The sequence below is a fragment of the Cetorhinus maximus genome, chromosome 16 (genome assembly GCF_964194155.1).
Source record: "Cetorhinus maximus chromosome 16, sCetMax3.hap1.1, whole genome shotgun sequence".
Lineage (NCBI taxonomy): Eukaryota > Metazoa > Chordata > Chondrichthyes > Lamniformes > Cetorhinidae > Cetorhinus > Cetorhinus maximus.
The window spans coordinates 96,647,836-96,664,662 of record NC_135894.1 but is presented as its reverse complement, the minus strand read 5'-3'; positions in this window follow the sequence as shown (position 1 = coordinate 96,664,662).

Here is a 16,827-nt window from a genome sequence, read left to right as displayed (position 1 = left end):
CTGGCCTTAATGTGCACTCGGTAGAGTGAGTGTACCAGAATTTTACTCCCAATGACTCACAATGATCAACTATTTAGGGGTAATGAGAATGACAGAGGACATATTAATGTATACATTTTTGTTGTTTGAGTACAGATCCACATTCCTAACAGCACATCTTTACTTTTGCTTTAGAAGTTGTCCATTTCTGATTTAATTACATTTTCTGTTGAATAAAGTGAGCATAGAATGCAGCGCTTATGCGGGTTGTGTGCTCAATTTTTAAATAAATATCATGTCCGCTGTGATAATGGTTTCTCACTCCACATGTTACTCTTCCTCAATGTCTTGTTCTATTCTGCACATTGCATGTGACTTAAGAGTTTCTACAGGGTTGTGGTGGCTGGGTATTCTCGCTGAGCAAGCAGGAAAAATTGATATCCACTGAACTAAATGATGATCTTCTTGTGATTTAGTATACCCTCTCATGGCATGAGAACATAATCCAGGCTGACAATCGAATACAGTACTGAGGGAGTGCTGCATTGTCAGAGGCGCTGTCTTTTGGATGATATATTAAATTAAGCTTGCCCTCTCAAGTGGATGTAAAAGATCCAATAGCAGTATTTTGAAGGAGAGCAGGGGAGTTCCCTTCATGTCCTGGTTATCTTACAACCACCATTGCTAAAACAGTTGATTTGGTCATTAATAACATTGCTGTTTGTGGGAGCTTGCTGTGCACAAATTGGCAGCCATGTTTCCTACATTACAACAGCAAATAGGTTTTTTTAAAAAAATTGGCTGTAAAGGATTTAGGGACATTCGGAGATCATGAAAGATGTTGTATGGATGCAAATCTTTATTTTTATATCATCTACTCAATGTAGCTTCAACAGCACAAGCACAATTTGCTGAAGTGTCCCGAATTGTAAAGGTTCCCTTAGAAGCCACTTCCACGGAGTAGGCCCAGAGTTGTCCCTTGTGTCAATGCGTGGCACTGACTTTTTCCTAAGCCTCTGTAGAATTGCTGCATTGAAGATCAGGCGAGAGACAGACCCGTGTCCTTCAGTGAGGTAATGGAATTCTATCGATGGATCCTGATGATCCATTTTTTGACAAACTCTTTACCTAATTTACCCAGACAGTGTGACTGCAATATTGCAAATAGTGCAGACTGGATAATTATTTATCTTTCGCTTCAAAGAAAATGAAAATCAGGAGAAATATCAAATGAGTGGTTGAATCTCTAGTGCCCATTTTATCCTATCTGTTATGATATGGCAGATGCTAATTGCCAGGCTGACCAAATCCCACAGGGAAACTTGTCCACGCTATCACAACGATTTTGCAATTTAGTATTTATTACAAGAAGGTTTGTGAACCGAAGTCAGAAGACCATAAGACATAGGAGCAGAAATTAGGCCATTCGGCCCATCGAGTCTGCTCCGCCATTCAATCATGGCTGACAAGTTTCTCAACCCCATTCTCCCGCCTTCTCCCCGTAACCTTTGATACCCTTACCAATAAAGAACCTATCTATCTCGGTCTTAAATACACTCAATGACCTGGCCTCCACAGCCTTCTGTGGCAATGAATTCCATAGATTCACCACTCTCTGGCTAAAGAAGTTTCTCCTCATCTCTGTTCTAAAAGGTCTTCCCTTTACTCTGAGGCTGTGCCCTCGGGTCCTAGTCTCTCCTACTAATGGAAACATCTTCTCCATGTTCACTCTATTGAGGCCTTTCAGTATTCTGTAAGTTTCAATCAGATTCCCCCTCATCCTTCTAAACTCCATCGAGTATAGACCCAGAGTCCTCAAACGTTCCTCATATGATAACCCTTTCATTCCTGGGATCATTCTCGTGAACCTCCTCTGGACCCTCTCCAGGGCCAGCACATCCTTCCTGAGATACGGGGCCCAAAATTGCTCACAATATTCCAAATGTGGTCTGACCAGAGCCTTATAAAGCCTCAGCAGCACATCCCTGCTTTTATATTCTAGTCCACGACCATGTTTAGAGATTTTAAAGATTAAATTAAAACATTGATTAACAAAAGAAAACACAAGATTACAGTAACACAGTGACTTAGTCTTAACAGTTCTCAAAATTTATACTTAACCAGATTCCCAACTACACACCCCCTTTTAGGCAACAATCCAAATAAATTTTGAATTTATAAAGGCATCCAGCAAATTATCACAAGCACCCACAGTGGAATTAGAAGGCTTTTAACACAACTTTAGTTACTGCAACAGTAAACTTCTTCAGGGTGGATAGAGGCTTTCCCCCAAAGTCTGTTTCACATGGTGCACCTTTCAAGATCTCACACGGCCACACCTCACACAGCCGTCCATCCTTCTTTAGATATATTTCTCCCTTTTTGATCCGTGAATCTCATTGGTTCAACTTGTCTCTAGAAGTTACTTTTGCCAAAATACATTAGAATCTTTCATGTTACCATTATGGCCAGCACGTTTGGGGAAAAAAAAATCAACGTAATAACCTTGCCTTATTTATCTTGCCTGCTGTAAACATTTTCTGTGTCCCTTTGAAAATCAAACACTTTTCCACTTATCTAAAGGTGCAAATTTTATTCACATTGGGCCGAATTTTGCCCTCGGATGGGGGGGCAGACAGCTGACCCCCGCCACCGAAACGGGGCCCGTCGCCATTTTGAGTGGGTGGGCCAATTAAGGCCCACCCAGCGGCATCCCCGACAGGAAGCGATATGTGTTTCCTGTGCGGTGGGGGGAGGGATTCCCCATCTGTCAAAGTGCGCTCTTTCGCGCATGGGCACACTGCTCCCTGAGGTAAAATCCTGTCTCAGCGAGATTCGTGAGAGGTAAGTAAAGTCTAAAAATAGATAAATATTGAAATTATTAACAAGTCCCCCTCATGTGACAATGTCACACGAGATGGGACATGTTAATAATAAACACATAAAATTTATTAAATGTTTAAAAAACGGACATGAAACTTCATCCCGCCGGTGGATGTGGTTTCATGTTTTATCTGGAGCCCGTTGGGGTTCCTGGCCTGCCCACCAGCCTTAAGCTTGGACGGGCAGGTCTTTAATTATCTTAATGAGCCTGTCAATGGCCTCAATTGGCCATTGACAGGTCGGCGGGCGGACAGCTGATTTCGCTGTCCGCCCGCCTTCCTAAAAATTTAAAGGGACCGGGATGATGTCGGGGGTTCCTCCCGACGTCATCCCGCGTCATTTTCCCCTTGGCGAGCGGGCACCGCTCCCAAATCGCCGAGGGGAAAATCCTGCCCATTGTCTCTGCTGAGACCTCAGCCTAGCTCATTCATCTCCATTTCAAATGCCTGTTTTACACCTCACTTCTTTGATAGTTTAAACTTTGCAATCTAGCCGTCTCTAGTTTAATTAAATTAGCCACATGCACAGAACCACACACACACACACACACACACACACACACACACATAAGCCTGCTTTTAAGTATCCCACAATAATGTTAGGAAAAATATGATAGTTCCTTGACACCCCCATCCTTATGGAAAAATGAAATGTCATATATTTAAAAGACTGTTTCATTTTCTCAACCCATCTTACATTGCTTACTATACTTATCTGTATACATAAAACTATTACACTACCAGGTCCATGCATTAACATAACAATATGTACAAAGCTCTTGTATGAACAGGGGTCATTTCAGTCCAGTGTCCACATTTCAAATGTCCAAACTCCTTTGAACTTTAAACTCTTAACAACACATCCGCAATGAAATTTTCTCGCCCAGCCACATGTATAATTTCTAAATTAAACGGCTGCAGTAATAAACTCCATCCACACAGTCTTGCACTTCGGTCTCAAAATTTGTCCAGAAATTTTAAAGGATTGTGGTCTGTATAAACAATTGTTTCTGAAGAATTGCTTGCAACATAAACCTCGAAATGCTGCAATGCCAACACCAGACCTAGGGTCTCTTTATCGATGGTTAAATGAGTATCTTTTCTGATGTACATTCAGCTTCCATGAAAAATGTCCTACCGGCTTTTCAATCCCTGTTTCATCTTCTTGTGACAACACAGCATCAAAACCCAAATCACTTGCATCAATTGCCAACTTAAACTGCTTGGCAGAACGAGGTGCCGCCAAAACTGGTGTGGTGGTCAAAACAGTTTTTAAACTGTCAAATGCATTCTGACACTTCTGTTTCCGTTGAACTTTCTTGTTCTTTTTTAGTAACTCAGTCAATGGAGCCACCACTGCTAAAATTTGGTAAAAAACTTCTGGTAAAATCCACTCATGCCCAGCAATCTCAAGACTTTTTTGTTGTCGACACTGGGAAATTCATGATGGTTTTTACTTTCACATCTCTTGAAGCCACCTGATCATGTCCAATGGCACGGCCTAGATATGTAAATTGCGCTTTTGCAAATTCACTCTTAGCCAAGTTCGCCACCAAATTAGCTTCTTGTAGTTGATCAATTGGTTCTTTCAGTTGTTGTAAATGCTCCTGCCACGTTTGACTGAAAACTATCAAGTCAGCAACATAAACAGCACAATTGCTCAGTCCTGCAATTACTTTGATTGTCAGTCTTTAAAAATGTTGCTGGTGCATTTTTCATGCCAAATGGCACAACTTTAAACTGATATAATCCATCTGATGTTACAAGAGCCAATATCTCTGTTGCTCTTTTTGCTAAAGGTACTTGCCAATATCCTCGCAGCAAGTCAATCTTTGTGATAAACTTGGATTGTCCCACTTTCTCAATACAACCTTCCAACCGTGGAATAGGATATGAATCCACTTCTGTCACTGCATTTCCTTTTCAATAATCCACTCACATTCTTTGTGTTCCATCCGGTTTTAGCACCAGCACAATAGGTGAACTCCAGTTAGTGCAACTAGACTCTACGATGTCATTCTGAAGCAATAATTCAATTTCCTTTTGCACTTGAGATAATTTTGCTGGGTTTAATCTGTAAGGATGGTGCCTTATTGAAATGGAATCTCCCACATCTACATCACGTGTAGCTAAACTTGTTTTCCCCAGCTTTGTGTGGCTGCAATAGCTTTTCCAAATCACTTTGACATTTGTCTGGAAGGTAACTCAATATTACATTTAAATTTCTAAGTACCCCCCTCATTGCCCAATTTGATTAGAGAAAAGTCAATTGCAGAATCCTTCATTTCTACCTTTTTCTCTTTATCTACCACTACTAATACGTCCTTTTGGTTATCCTCCCTGCCAAAGAACTTTTTAAGCATATTTACATGACAAACCCTCTGCTTCTTTCTTTTACTTGGGGTATTTATTAAATAATTTACTTCACTCAATTTCTTTTCAATCTTGTAAGGCCCACTAAACCTTGCCTTTAATGGTTCACCTGACACCGGTAACGAAACTGACACCTTTTTCCCAGCAACAAAACTACGAGCTTTTGCCCTCTTATCCGCATTTGTCTTCATCACCTGCTGTGATATCTTTAAATGTTCCTTAGCTAACTCATAAGCTCTGTTCAACCTGTCTCTGAATTTTGTCACATAATCCAGGAGAGTAGTTCCCGGACTCTGACCCAGTTGCTCCTCCTGAATCAATTTAAGTGGTCCCCTTACTTCATGACCATAGATTAATTCCAAAGGTCTAAGCCCTGTTGATTTGTTAGGGAATCCCTAATAGCAAATAACAAGAATGGAAACCCCCGATCCCAGTCCTGTGGATAGTCTTGACTACATGCTTTCATCATACTTTTTAAAGTTTGATGCCATCTCTCTAAAGCACCTTGTGATTCAGGGTGATAAGTGATGACTTAAACTGCTTTATCCCCATTACTTCCTCAAACAGCTATGTCATGAAATTCGAACCCTGAACCGACTGTATTTCTTTTGGTAACCCATATCTTGTAAAAAAATTGGTCAACTCCTGTATAGTTCTCTTTGCTGTAATATTTCATGAAGTTATCACTTCCAGAAACCTGGGGCAGAATTTTTCCGTTGGAGTGTTGGGGGTGGGGGGGGGGTGACGGGACTCAGGAGGGGGCGGGACCCGCACGCCGATGTGTAAAATGACACATGGTGATGTCAGGCGTGCATCCCGACGACATTTTGCGACATTTCGGTGGGCGGGCGCACGACAATGTCCGTCGCACAACCATCATTAATTAACAGGCCACTTAAGGCCCTTGAATCTCCAATTGACCTGGATTTTGCGGCTCCCGTGAGATCTTCGGCTCGTCGCACGGGCGCAATGGGCAGGCGGGTAGCAGAAATTTGCATGAAGCTCATCCGCAGGTGGGAGAAGAGGGCTCAGTGGGTTCGCGAATCCAGACATTTAAAAGTTACTGCTCAGAAGTTAGTGAAACTTGCCTGTGTGAGGTGGAAAAGTTACAAACACATAGCAGCTGCTTGGACTGGACTCATAACCTTCAGGTCAGCACTTTTCAGCGAGGATTTGTTTTGGGGCCTGTAGGTTTCAGGAAGCCTCCCTGAGCCTGGGAACGGGAGGTGATCTCTCCCACTGGAGGCACCTCATCTGAGGAGGAAGGGAGGGCTAGAAGGGGGAGGAGGCCAGGAGTTTACATTCAGCCTGCAGGGAAGCCACCCTTGGGAGGACAGGCGCAGGCACAAGGGGCGCAGGGCCAAGAGGTTGTCCAAGGTGGAAGGGGCCACAGGAGACGCCACTATCCTGCTGCCAGGGTTTACAGGCAGAGAAGCAGCTACCTCAATATGTCTGAGGTGCAGTGCCGAAAGAGGCTCTTTCTGTCAAGTGAGACAATTAACTATATCTGTCAGATGATTGGGCCTGAGATCTCCGCTAACTGTGTGAGTGGACACCCGATGCCAATGGCTCGAAAGGTCACAGCTGCCCTCAATCTCTATGCCTCTGGCTCCTTCCAGGGCTTGGTGGGTGATCTTTGCGGTGTCTCCCAATCAGCTGTCCACACTTGTGTCAAGCAGGTCACAAACGCTCTGTTCAGGTGTGCATTGACCTTCATCTACTTCTGCTGGGACGAGTCCAGCCAAAGGCTTTGCGGCCTTTGCTGGCTTCCCCCGTGTCCAGGGTGCTATAGACTGTACACATGTGGCCATCAAGGCACCAGCAGGTGAGCCCGGTGCCTTCGTCAACAGGAAGGGCTTCCACTCCATGAATGTGCAGATAGTGTGTGACCACAGGATGCTGATTCTACAAGTCTGTGCAAGGTACCCAGGCAGCTCCCACGACGCCTACATCCTCAGACACTCCGAGGTGCCGGGGCTCTTCAGTGCTCCAGCCCGGCTGGATGGTTGGCTGCTGGGAGACAAGGGCTATCCCCTCAGAAGGTGGCTCATGACGCCTCTCCACCATCCAAGAACAGGAGCTGAGTAGCGGTACAATAGGAGTCACACCCCCACAAGGGCTGTGGTGGAGAGAGCCATCGGTCTTCTCAAGATGCGCTTCAGATGCCTGGACCACTCAGGGGGCGCGCTCCAGTACCCCCCAGATCGTGTGTCGCTGATGGTGGTTGCATGCTGCGCTCTCCACAATCTTGTGATGGAAAGGGGGGTCGCAGTGGATGAAGAGAATGTAGACGCAGTGGCAGTGGCTGTGGCTGCACACGATGAGTCCAGCAGTGAGTCTGAGGATGAGCACGCACAGGGAAATACTGAGGGGGTAGATGCTGACCTGGGCATACTCCAGGGAGGCAGAGACACCCGGGACTCTCTAATCCAAGGACCTTCAGCTAGCACACCACATATGGATCTCCAACACAAGCCTGGCCTGTAGCTTCCATCCTGGAGACCTTAGTGCAAAATCTGTCTGGATAGGAGCATTGACGATGGGCCCAGTCAATAAATGTAAGTGACACACAAATCATTCCGAACATCTCAGGAATCCATCCACTTGCCCAAGAAAAGAGGCACCCCCAGTCATTTTAGATGGCATAAATTTAATGCTGTAACAAAAGTCTCTCGACATAACAGGAATAAAATGGTGTCGCACTTCACACACAATCAGAAGCAACTTACAGGGGGACCAACAAAAAACCACCAGTGATGAACCCAGGATGTGCCTAAAGTGCTTTCATTTTATGTTTGCGGGTGCTATGTCTTTGTGATGCCCCCTCGCTGGCACTGGCATCTGAGGCAGCCTGCTCTCTCTGATGACCTGTTGGCCTCGTTGACCTTGGCGGACGTCCTCTGGCCCGTGGAGCCTGTGCTTGCCCCGTCTGGGAGGGAGCTGCCAGTTCCACAGCTGGCATCTCCCCAGTCGTCACAGCCTCATTGGGTGCCGCAGTCACTGGCAGAGGGGCAGAGGAGCAGCCGCCCTCATCCGCAGCGCCCTGAGAGGTGCCAGCAGAGATGACAGGCTGCTGCTCTGCTGATGTGAAGTCCGTTTGGCCCTCCCTGCTCACCGTAGATGGATGGGCACCATGGTGAGATGCCTGGTGCCCAAACCACTGCCCACACGTGCACTGACCACGTGAGGTCAATGCCCCTGTGAGGGATTGCAGGTCCGAGCGCAACCCTAGGAACCCCTGATCCAGTCCCTGGAGCTGCCTCACTATGAGAGTCGCCACTCCCTCCATGGAGGAAGCTTGGCGCTCAGCCATGAGGGTCAATACATCAGCCACAACCCGCGTAGACTCCTCCACCACTGACACCAAGCCAAGCACAGCCTCATGTATCTCCACCAGATGCTCCCGCACACTCGGCCATATGTCAGCACTTGGCTGCATCGTCGACGACTCCAGACGCTCATCATCAGCGACGGACTGAGCATGTGCCAGGGCCCCTACAGTCCTCCGACTGCTGGCGCCATCAGCACTCTCTATCTCCGCCAGCCCCTCCAGCGACTGTGAAGTGCCCCCACCGCTGTGCCCCAGAACATTAGCCGATGATATGATGCCCACCGAGATGCCAGTATCTGCACTGGTGTCTGCCTGGCAGAGATGGTGTGACGCTTGTGATGGTGCAACTTCATGCCCCTCAGTTGTCAGAGGGGGCCCTGCTGCTCCGGGTCCCAGCCATGCGCCGCTGATGCTGAAAGGAAGAGTAAGGACATTCGATCAGTTAGCCTGCGGACAATGTCAATGTACATGCCTGTCCCCCGGATCATCACGCGCTCATCATTCCACACGCAATGGGCAAGGCATGTTGGTAATGCCACTCAATCAACAATCAGCTGTCATGGATGTTGGGAGACGGCCGGTGATGTGAGTGCTGGCCATACATACCTGCCCGTGGAACCCCAGCCTCTCCGGCTCTAATGGACCTGGGCACATGGCACCTCTCCAGGACGAGGGCCTCCTGCTCAAAACAGCTAAGCAGCAAAATCTGGCCTTGCCCACCGCCAGTCCTCAGTCGCTCAGCAGTGTTCTGAGAATTCCTCTCCTGGAAATGAGAAAAGAGCATTGATAAATGATACTTGTACTGTCAATCTCCTGGCGGCCGGCCCACCCCAAGTCCAGATGCAGTGCATCCTTCCCCCGCTGTTGGCCGGCACTCACACAAATATGCCAGGCGTGTCCTTCTCCGCGCCCCCCCCCCCCCCCCCGCTTGGCCACATGCTGCCTTCATCATAGTTGGGAGCGCACAGCTGTACCTGCCGTTGCAAGGAGGCAGAATGACGTGGAGCGCAAAGGGCATCAGATCGATCGGCGCCACGCCACCTTGAACATCCCCTCCCGCCACGCCATCACCCTGACTTCGCCATGTCCTGGAGTTCGAGCACTGCGCCTGGGTGCAGATCCTCCAGGTGGAACCCACCACAGTCATGTGGGTGTCTGTCCACCACATGCGGCGGGTGCAGAACTCGTCTCATCACCACCCTCTCAGGCTGACGAACGGCATAGGGAATATCTGCTGGCCCACCCATCATATAACCTTCTCCCCCGCTGGCGCCCCACCCATGTCTGACTGGCCTGAGAGCAATGAGCCATTGACGGCGTGCCGTCAATGGCTCATTGCACTCAGGCCAGTCAGACATGGGTGGGGCGCCAGCGGGGGAGAAGGTTGCATGATGGGTGAAGTGAACAATGCAAAAATGCCCGTGCGCAGCAGGTCGTTGAAGCACTTGCGGCACTGGGTCCATGAGCGCCGCACCACATCGTAGGAACTCATGACCTCCGCTACCTCCTCCCCACACACGCTTGGTCAAATGGGGTGGTCTCCTCCTCCCCTCCTCGGGGACAAGCACCTCCCGCCGTGCTGCCACCTCCTCGAGGAGGGCAGCAAGGCACGCGCCTGAAAACCTGGGCACACATGGACCACCCGCCCCACCCTCCTGCATGGCCAGCCTCCACGTGCCTTGCCTCCGACCTCCGACCATGTACACCAGCTTTGGAGCGGCTGCAGCTTGGCCTTTAAACAGGCCGCCGGGTCACCATTCGACCGGGAAGCGCTTGCCGATCTGCCTCCGCCCGCCCACTCCCTTCATTGGCCCACCCGCGTAAAACGGCGGCGCGGTCCCGATCGAAAATTCTCCCCCTCGTAGACACATCCATGATTGTCAGCAAGTACTGATTACCACTTTTGGTCCTAGTGAGGGGCCCTACACAATGAATCAGGACCCTGGTAAATGTCCCTCAAATGCTTGAGTTGGAATTAAAGGTGCAGGTTTAATCACTGCTTGAGGTTTCCCTGTCACCTGATATGTGTGACATGATCTACAGAATTTGACTACATTTTTATGCAGTCCAGGCCAATAGAAATGTTTTTGCACTTTTGCCTGAGTTTTCCTAATTCTCAAATGTCTAGCTATAGGAATTTCATGAGCTACTCTGAATATTTCACTTCTGTCTACAGATGGTATAATTATTTGATGGACTACCGCCCAGTTCTCATCTGCTGGAATATGAGACGGTCTCCATTCCCTCATTAACACGTTACCTTTAAGGTAATAACACTCTGGGATACATTCTGCCTCTGTTTCCAAATAAGCTGCCTGATATATAACCGCTTTGTTCGTGATTCCCTTCTGCTGTAACTCTACCAATTTCACCGAACTAAACACTTCCGCCTCAGTCCAGGATGTCCTTTCTGCAACGTTTCTGTTGAATGCATCGCCACCGGCTGCTCAACTACAGTAGGCATCACCAACATCTGTGACCCGGCTATATCATTACCTAAAATAAATGGAATCCCTGCAATGGGTAATTTTTCCACAACTCCAAAATCACCACACCTGTTTTCAACTTACTCTTTAAATTTACCTTCCACAATGGAATAGGTTTGCATCCCCAATGGATTCCACTGATTACCACTCTTTCCCTGCAATACTTCCTCCGGACAACAAATAGCACTATCCCATAACATTGAGGGCTGATTAGCCCCTGTATCCCTTAAAATTTTAACATCTTTGCCTGCTCCCTGACCGTGGTCAGCCCCAGAGGGTGATTTAACGCTGGCTGGCCGATTAACGGTTGACGAGGTCACCGCGGACATGGGTGAGCGCTTCCACTGAGCTCTCTGAAGGCAGACAGGCTGCCCCAGGGAGCTGCAGACCTGCAAATAATCAAACAAAGCACAAAAATTCTGCAAAAAAATGTCCGTGCGGCACAATCAAGTACCTGAAAGCACACATCATAAATAAAAATGCTGTCCCCAGATATTTATTTTTATTTTATTCTCTAATGGAGATTTCATCCATCCCTTGGGTGAGATTTTGTCAAAAATGTAAAGGCCGCCTGGCTCATTGGCCCATCCACCAACCGCAGGGTTGGGCGGACCACAAAAAAAATCACTGACGATTGTGCCATGAAATCTTTAAACATTAATGTAACCTGCCCTTCTAAACCCGCTTGGGTAAACTGTGAACACATTCCCACTTCTTTACCTACCACTGATCCTTCCTGCTCCACCTCTACACAAACCCACTGGTTTTCCTTGCCCTGCATCTCAGGATCCACAGTACTCTTATTTCCGGAACATTTCTGCATCCCAGCTACTGCGGTAGGTTTCCCCGGTAACCTCCAACACGTTGACTTTGTGTGCCCCACCTTATTACAGTGAAAACATTTAAGTCTTTGAGTGTTACCTCTACCCTCAGCGCCTTCCTTTCTGTTCTGAGGAGAAACTTCCTGAAAATTTCCAACTACTCCTTCTCTCCCCTGACTACCTGCCTTCCTTTCACCTTCCCACTTTCTATCCTTCTCGGCTTTGAAAAGGTGACAAAAAAATATTAGATCTATGGACGAGCTCATAACCATCAGCTATCTCTGTTGCTTGTCTAACCATTTTAACCTTCTGCTCTTCCACGAGTTGTAACTACCGAAGGATTTGTGTCTTTAAAATCCTCCCAAAAGAATTACTTCTCCAAGAGCTGCATATGGTGTCTCTACCTTTAATGCCCGTATCCACCAGTCAAAATGACTTTGTTTTGCTCTCTCCAACTCAATAGGAGTCTGACCAGGCTGTTTCTTTACTCTCTGAAATTTCTGCCTGTGCGCCTGAGGAACCAACTCATGTGCACTCAAAATAGCCTTTTTACTGCATCATAATCCACCGATACATTATCCGGCAGTGATACATATACCTCATGAGCTCTACCTACTAACCTAGACTGTAAAAGCAATCTCTAGATTTCTTGTGGCCTTTCATTTGCTTAGCTATCGTCTCAAATGAAATAAAGAACGCCTCTACATCCCTTTCCACTGGGCTTTGGGTTAAAAGTGGTTTGTCCACATCAAAACCTACCTCAGCATCTGAAATCTCTTTTTTAACTTCCAGTCTTTTAAGCTAGTATTCTCTTTCCCTTTCTTTCTCTCCTTCCTCCATTGCTAACTTCTCCATTTCCCTTTGAAATGCTCATTCTCTTTTCTTTTCCTCGAGCCTTTTCAATCCCAATTCTTTTTCTTTTTCTTTTGCCTCTAATTCAAGTCTTTTCATTTGTAATTGAAGTCTCACTATCTCCAGCTGTGACTCACTGGTTTCAGGTATCCCTTCCAGTTTCAAATGGTGCACGATTATTTCAATTATGTCCATTTTCTTTGCCCCTGCGGTTAATCCTAACTGCACCTGTTAGCCACACACACACACACCCACACACACACACATGCACACACACCCACCCACACACACACACCCACACACACACACACACACCCACCCACACACACACACCCACACACACACACATACCCACACACACACACCCACACACACACACACCCACACACACACACCCACCCACACACACACACACACACACCCACACACACACACACCCACACACACACACCCACCCACACACACCCACACACACACCCACACACACACACACCCACACACACACACCCACACACACACATCCACACACACATACATGCACACACACACCCACACACACCCACACCCACACACACACACACACCCACACAACCACACACACACACCACACACACACACGCACACACAAGCCTGCTTTAAAGTATCCCACAATAATATTAGGAAAAACATGACAGTTCCTTGATATATCACAGAAAGTCAAAATGACCCCCATTGAATATCAAATCTATGAAGACTCGATCCCAGCTTCATCCTTACCTATTGCAATCCACTCCATGCCACTCCATTCCAATCCAATCCAATCTTGGATTGCATGTGTTGCATATTTTCTAAGTCCAGTCCTTTACAACTGCCTGCATTAAATTTCATCAGCCAATCATCTGTTCAGCCACATGTATTGTTGAACTCATTCTGTAAACCCGAGTTGGTTCTTTTCATCACACCTGCCCTTCCTGGTCTGCATTTCGATAACGGTTACACTACATTTCTGGCTTCATTTGCAGCTTCCTCCTCTGGGAGATGCCCTGGTGCAGTGGATTACCCATCCATTTTAGAATTCCCCCCTGATCTCCATTCCATCAACGCCAACCAAATGAAGATCAGGCTGGCTCAATAACACGTGGGCAATTCGCTCTGTCAGTTCAGCACCCACACCCAACCCCCCCACCACCGCCCCCAGTATAGCTACAGGCCACTGATTTAAATTAAAATAAGCAGCTGTCCCAACACTGAGCCCTGGGGAATCTCGATCCAACGCCCAACGCCAACATAATTCCTTTAACAATTACCCCTTATGTTCACCCCGTCAGCTAATTTCATATTCATTGCCGAGTTTTATCCTGAATCCTCACATCTCTGAAGCTTAACTAGTAGCTTAAATTGTGAAACTTTATAAAATTATTTTTGGAAACAATAGTGCACAATATGGTGGAATTTAAATCTGTTCACCTAGGCTGTCACTTCCTGCAAGATATTAAGGAAGATACAGGGTGATTGGTGCAAGCTGTTCTTCAGCTTTAAGCTATTCTATTCTCTACCATCATCTGTTGAGAAAGGAGAGGTTATACTGCCCAGCAAACATGACCAAAACACCATTCCTTTTAAATGGAATAACCTTCAAAATTGTTATACTCAGTATGAGAAGATCAAAATCTCCATATTAACTGTTCAGCAAGTCAGGTAAAGCGAGAGGACCATTTATTTCACACATCCCTCTCGAGTTCCCAAGTGCCGGGTTTGAACAGTTTACATTCGATGAAAGGCAGCATTCTTTCTTTGAAGATTGTTATGCTTTACTGTGTGGAGAACAGACTGGTCCATTGGTAGCCCTACCCCTCCAATTAAATTTCAACATTATAACAAGGTCAGCTCAGAAATTTATGTTACGCAGCATTACCTGCAAAATTGCCTCCATCACCCTCCATTAAAAAAACACTCTTTGACTCCTTGTCCTAGCCAGCTAAGCCCCTCTTTCCTCTCCAAAATCCTAGAACGTGTCCCAAATATCCATGCCCATCTTTCCCACAGGCCCGTGGCTGAACCCCCGACCCCATCAGGTTTCTGTCCTGCATATGTTAACTCTGGAGGCCCCCGCGGAATTGCCTGGCCCCTTTTATTCCTCATCTGCATCTTGGTGACATCATCCAAAAATCACAGCGGCCGGGAATGATGGCGGGGGATCCGGGAGAGTCGGGCAGGTGTATGTGCATTTCCAATTCCCAATGTTGGAAAAACTGCACCCGGTTTAATGGTAAGCGGGAAGGGTCCGATGTAGGAATCCCTCAAGAGGGCAGCAGGATATCAGTTGGGCTCATTCACGAGCTATTTGAAAACAATTATCCCTGAGCCCAAATGCGCCTCCTGAAAGTGGCCTAGCAAACCCTGCCAGGTTTGCCTGTCATCTCGTGGTGGAGGAATCCCTCGTTTACAGCCACTCAGTGCCTGATGGAGGGACCTGGTTTTGGGAAAGGAGGCGGGGGGGGAGGGGCGGTGCTGACAGTCACTCTCTGCTCTTGCATTCGACCCATCCCCATCTCCCCATTACTAGCGACCTCCTCCCCGTGACCCCCGCCCCGCCCTCACATACCTTGCTAGGGATCCAGCATTGATACCCTGTTGAAGGCCACAGTGCATTACCAGCAGCAGCCACTGCTCCTGGTGGCACTGTTGGAACTGGAGAGCTACTGGCATCTGATTGGCCAGCAGCTACAAGGTGGGTGGGGGGGGGACAGAGCTCCCAGACTTGATCCAAAGGGAAGCCCAATGCGGTCCAGGTAAGCAGTCCAGAAATAGCATCAGGCCTCCCATGGAAAAGAGATGAGGGGTTCCCATCAGCTCTCCAGCCAGCATGCAAGACATTCCCCATCACCTCAACTAAGTTCCGCCCAGTGTCAGCTTAACACATACGCTGGCAACACCCAGCAACACCTCACCACCCCCTCTCTTGACCCAGCCACTGACTCTAATTTATCAGCTGGCTTTTCCTACACCCCAGTGCTGGATGAGCAGGAATTTCATCCAGCTAAAGACAAAAACAATGGCTTCAGTCCCCATCACAAACTCCATTCCCTAGCCACTGACTCCATCCGCCTCTCTCTGTCCACTGAGGATGGACGACACTATTTGCAATCACGATGTCCTACTTGACCCTGAGCTGAGTTGGTAGAGCTTTCGATCCGCTTACTTCCACCTCCTTAACATCACCCGTCCCTTATCTTTCTCTGCTCATCTGCTGCTGAAACCCTCATCCAAGCCTATGTTCCCTCTGGACCCCATTATTCTAATGCTCTCCTGACCGGTCTCTGTAAACTTGAGGTCATGCAGAGCTTGAGTGCCCATGTCCTAATTTGCACCAAGTCCCATTCACCCCTGTGCTTACCTACATTGGCTCCGGCAATGTCTCGATGATAAAATTCTGATTTTTCTGTCAAATGCTACCATGGTCTCACCCCATCCTATCTCTGTAATCTGCTCCAGCTCAACAACCTTCCAGGGTCTCTGCATGTCTGGGATTTTGGTCTCTTGAGTATCCCCAATCTTCACTATTCCACCAATGACGGCATTCAGCTGTCTCTGCCTGGAGCTTTGAAATTCTCTCCCTAAACCTATCTGTACGACAGAGCTTTTGGTCCTCTGTCCTTGTATCGGTTTATGAGGACCAGTGTTAAATTTTGTTTGACTATGAAGCTGTGAAGTGCCTTGGAGTAATTTACCATGTTAAAGGCGCTATATAAATCCTGGAAATGCTCAGAAGATCCGGCAGCGCCTGTGCAGATAGAAACTGAGTTCACGTTTCAGGTGGATGACCTGTTGTAAAAGAAGTCAGGTAGAATCAGGTGAAGGATTCCACTATAGTAACCATACAATGTTCACAAACTAAAGCAGTTCTTCAGGAGCTTGGGGAGGTCAAAGGTGTCCTGAAGTTCAACCTGATTAGCTGACTGTCATGATAATAAGCTGCATCCTCCACAACCTTACAGTGTGAAGACATGTTGCAGAATAGCCCAGAGAGCATTACAGAGCTGGGGGAGCCTGAAAAGATGGCAGACGAAAACCTATCTTGTCACTGGGGCAATCCAGAGTGAACACCACTGCTCTTCTCTCTC